The sequence below is a fragment of the Budorcas taxicolor genome, unplaced genomic scaffold, assembly GCF_023091745.1.
Source record: "Budorcas taxicolor isolate Tak-1 unplaced genomic scaffold, Takin1.1 scaffold331, whole genome shotgun sequence".
Lineage (NCBI taxonomy): Eukaryota > Metazoa > Chordata > Mammalia > Artiodactyla > Bovidae > Budorcas > Budorcas taxicolor.
Window position 1 is genome coordinate 85,001 of NW_026292101.1, and position 5,404 is coordinate 90,404.

Below are 5,404 nucleotides of genomic sequence, written 5' to 3' on the forward strand. Positions count from 1 at the left end.
ACCCCCCCCCCCCCCGCCCATAAACCTCCCCACCCCCGCACACACCACGCCCCCACACAACCCCGCCTCCCCCACCTATCCCGCACCCCCGCCCCCCCCCCCCCCACACACACACACTGCCTTGTCCTTTGCCTAGCTGTGTCTCTGGGGAGAAATAAGTATGAACCTTTCAGATGAATCGTGGGAACCTTGAGTGACATCAATGCCTTTCTTGATTGGAACTCACGACACCCCCACCCTACGGGAATGCAACTTTATCCGGAGGGTGGTGCCTGGTTTAAGAAAAAACACCCCTGGAAAACATGAGTGGTTTGGGGATCAGAAGAGAGCATCCTCACATGGCAGCAGGCCTCGTGGCCAGAAGATGAAGGAAAACCCCTAAGACCTTCCTTGGACGGAAAGCACCTGATTTTGAGCAAGGTCAGGATTGCTGACCCCCGCGTGACTCTGGATTCATCCCTATGTGTAACCAAAGGTTAGAAGCAAGCCTAAAAAACAAAGAAATGGGATCCGTTTCTGGAAAGACGGATTCCCCTGGGTCGTTTCTCTCTTGCTCCCCGTTTTTCTGGCTGAATTCCCATCTGCAGCATGGATGTGATGCCACGTAAACCAAGGGGTTCAGCCTCTTTCTCGCCACTGATATTTCCTACGACGCTATCCGTTTCTAATCTCTCTGTATATCTTATCATGAATTAAGTTTTTTCCTAGGACGCCGACTCCATCCCCACCCTCGAATCACCCTGGATCCACCAGGGCTGGACCCCGGCGTCGGTCGGTCGGTCGGTGCGTGCGTGCGTCCGTGCGTGCGTCCGTGCGTGCGTCCGTGCGTGCGTGCGTCCGTGCGTGCGTCCGTGCGTGCGTGCGTGCGTGCGTCCGTGCGTGCGTGCGTGCGTGCGTGCGTGCGTCGGTGGGTGCGGGCGTGCGGTCAAGAATGCTCCCCCTCCCCCACCCCCGTCCGTCTGTCCGTCCGTGCGTCCGTCGTACCTCGCCCAGAGACGTTCCCGAGAAGTGTTGGCGTGTCCCGCTTTCCTGTCCACGTCGGTGACGGAGCGGAGAAACTGCGCCCTAGGATGGGCCCCCCCCCCCCCGTCTGGCAGCGAGTCCCTGCTGGTCTCCCTCGGAGCTTCTATGCTGCGGCCGGCTCTCTGGACAGTGGGTTGGCTGTCGGGCGCCACCTGCCTGTCGGTCGCTTTTTGAGATGGCCCTGCGGGGGGACCACGGGTGGAGCGGGCCGGGCCGGGCCGGCGAACTCTTGAATGCCCTGGGGCTGTGGAAGGAGGCTGTGTGGGAGCGGCACCTTGGGCCAGAGGTCCATGGGGAGCCATTTGGGCTTTGTTGCTTGGGATGGGATATCTCCTTTGGGGAAACTGGATGGATTTGGAGAACAGCTACGGGAACCCCAGGGAGGTGACTTTTGGGGGGCTTGTCTCCCCTGGCATGGGGGGAGATCTTCCTTCTCCCGCCAAGGATTTCAAACAGAGCCACGACAGATCACGCGGATCCACTTGCTCCAGTCAGGTTCAGGGGCAGAACGCGAGGACCCAGGCTGGCCTGGGGACAGCGAGTCGCGAACCCCGCCCCCCCCCCCCACCCCGAAACTCGGAACACTCCCCTGTCTGCCTGGCCGAAGACAAGTGCTGGCTGGTGGGGGCACACTCACATTTCGTGGGAGTCGTCTTGATCGCGGAGGTGCTGAATGAGCTCAGAAAACACAAGCAGATGATGCGGGATATCCGTCCGTGCACGTGATCCTTTGCCTGACTGGATCTGTCTCTGCCCGCCCACCACACACACCACACGCAGACCCCACCCCCCACACACACCATGCCCGTACCACACACCCACTGCGTCGTCCTTTGCCTGGCTGCGACTCTCTGCCTCTGTCTCTGCCCGCACCACCCACAGGAACACCCTACACACCACACGCATACCCGCACACACACCCCGCCTGCACACAGTGCACACACACGTCCCGACCCCAGACACACGCACACCCAGCCCGTTTGCACCCCGCCCACGCTTGCCACACACCGCACACTCCTCCCTTCCCGCCCCAGCCACCCCCCTCCCCCCCCACTGCGTTCTCCTTGGCCTGGCTGTGACTCTCCCCCTCTCCTCTGTCTCTGCCCACACACCACATGCGTAGACACACACACCCTGCCCCGCCCCCAGCGCCACACACACCTGCCCGCCCATAAAACCCCCCACCCCCGCACACACCACGCCCCCACACACACCCCGCCCCCCCACCTCTCCCGCACACCCCCCCCACACACACACACACACTGCACTGTCCTTTGCCTAGCTGTGTCTCTGTGCCACGCCGCCCCTCCCCGGGACACCCACAACCACAGGTGCACCCTACACGCCACACGCATACCCGCACACACACCCCGCCTACACACAGCACACACACACATCCCGAACCCAGACACACACACACACACACACACACACACACACACCCCGCCCTCACACGCCACACACCACACACTCCCCCCATCCACCACACACACACACACACACAGACACACACACACACACACACACTGCATTGTCCTTGGCCTGGCTGTGACGCTCCCCCTCTCCTCTTCCCTCGCTCTGCCCACACGCCACACGCTGAGGCCGCACGCACCCAGCCCCGCTTCCAACGCCACACCCACCCCCCGCCCATAAACACCCCGAGACGACGGCACACGACACGCCCGCGCACACATCCCGCTCCCCCACCCCTCCCGCACGCCCCCTCGCCCCCCCCACTCTCCCCACCCCACCCCCCACACACACTCTGCCTTGTCCTTTGCCTAGCTGTGTCTCTGGGGAGAAATAAGTATGAACCTTTCAGATGAATCGTGGGAACCTTGAGTGACATCAATGCCTTTCTTGATTGGAACTCACGACACCCCCACCCTACGGGAATGCAACTTTATCCGGAGGGTGGTGCCTGGTTTAAGAAAAAACACCCCTGGAAAACATGAGTGGTTTGGGGATCAGAAGAGAGCATCCTCACATGGCAGCAGGCCTCGTGGCCAGAAGATGAAGGAAAACCCCTAAGACCTTCCTTGGACGGAAAGCACCTGATTTTGAGCAAGGTCAGGATTGCTGACCCCCGCGTGACTCTGGATTCATCCCTATGTGTAACCAAAGGTTAGAAGCAAGCCTAAAAAACAAAGAAATGGGATCCGTTTCTGGAAAGACGGATTCCCCTGGGTCGTTTCTCTCTTGCTCCCCGTTTTTCTGGCTGAATTCCCATCTGCAGCATGGATGTGATGCCACGTAAACCAAGGGGTTCAGCCTCTTTCTCGCCACTGATATTTCCTACGACGCTATCCGTTTCTAATCTCTCTGTATATCTTATCATGAATTAAGTTTTTTCCTAGGACGCCGACTCCATCCCCACCCTCGAATCACCCTGGATCCACCAGGGCTGGACCCCGGCGTCGGTCGGTCGGTCGGTGCGTGCGTGCGTCCGTGCGTGCGTCCGTGCGTGCGTCCGTGCGTGCGTGCGTGCGTCCGTGCGTGCGTGCGTGCGTGCGTGCGTCCGTGCGTGCGTGCGTGCGTGCGTGCGTGCGTCGGTGGGTGCGGGCGTGCGGTCAAGAATGCTCCCCCTCCCCCACCCCCGTCCGTCTGTCCGTCCGTGCGTCCGTCGTACCTCGCCCAGAGACGTTCCCGAGAAGTGTTGGCGTGTCCCGCTTTCCTGTCCACGTCGGTGACGGAGCGGAGAAACTGCGCCCTAGGATGGGCCCCCCCCCCCCCGTCTGGCAGCGAGTCCCTGCTGGTCTCCCTCGGAGCTTCTATGCTGCGGCCGGCTCTCTGGACAGTGGGTTGGCTGTCGGGCGCCACCTGCCTGTCGGTCGCTTTTTGAGATGGCCCTGCGGGGGGACCACGGGTGGAGCGGGCCGGGCCGGGCCGGCGAACTCTTGAATGCCCTGGGGCTGTGGAAGGAGGCTGTGTGGGAGCGGCACCTTGGGCCAGAGGTCCATGGGGAGCCATTTGGGCTTTGTTGCTTGGGATGGGATATCTCCTTTGGGGAAACTGGATGGATTTGGAGAACAGCTACGGGAACCCCAGGGAGGTGACTTTTGGGGGGCTTGTCTCCCCTGGCATTGGGGGGAGATCTTCCTTCTCCCGCCAAGGATTTCAAACAGAGCCACGACAGATCACGCGGATCCACTTGCTCCAGTCAGGTTCAGGGGCAGAACGCGAGGACCCAGGCTGGCCTGGGGACAGCGAGTCGCGAACCCCGCCCCCCCCCCCACCCCGAAACTCGGAACACTCCCCTGTCTGCCTGGCCGAAGACAAGTGCTGGCTGGTGGGGGCACACTCACATTTCGTGGGAGTGGTCTTGATCGCGGAGGTGCTGAATGAGCTCAGAAAACACAAGCAGATGATGCGGGATATCCGTCCGTGCACGTGATCCTTTGCCTGACTGGATCTGTCTCTGCCCGCCCACCACACACACCACACGCAGACCCCACCCCCCACACACACCATGCCCGTACCACACACCCACTGCGTCGTCCTTTGCCTGGCTGCGACTCTCTGCCTCTGTCTCTGCCCGCACCACCCACAGGAACACCCTACACACCACACGCATACCCGCACACACACCCCGCCTGCACACAGTGCACACACACGTCCCGACCCCAGACACACGCACACCCAGCCCGTTTGCACCCCGCCCACGCTTGCCACACACCGCACACTCCTCCCTTCCCGCCCCAGCCACCCCCCTCCCCCCCCACTGCGTTCTCCTTGGCCTGGCTGTGACTCTCCCCCTCTCCTCTGTCTCTGCCCACACACCACATGCGTAGACACACACACCCTGCCCCGCCCCCAGCGCCACACACACCTGCCCGCCCATAAAACCCCCCACCCCCGCACACACCACGCCCCCACACATACCCCGCCCCCCCACCTCTCCCGCACACCCCCCCCCCACACACACACACACTGCACTGTCCTTTGCCTAGCTGTGTCTCTGTGCCACGCCGCCCCTCCCCGGGACACCCACAACCACAGGTGCACCCTACACGCCACACGCATACCCGCACACACACCCCGCCTACACACAGCACACACACACATCCCGAACCCAGACACACACACACACACACACACACACACACACACCCCGCCCTCACACGCCACACACCACACACTCCCCCCATCCACCACACACACACACACACACAGACACACACACACACACACTGCATTGTCCTTGGCCTGGCTGTGACGCTCCCCCTCTCCTCTTCCCTCGCTCTGCCCACACGCCACACGCTGAGGCCGCACGCACCCAGCCCCGCTTCCAACGCCACACCCACCCCCCGCCCATAAACACCCCGAGACGACGGCACACGACACGCCCGCGCACACATCCCGCTCCCCCACCCCTCCCGCA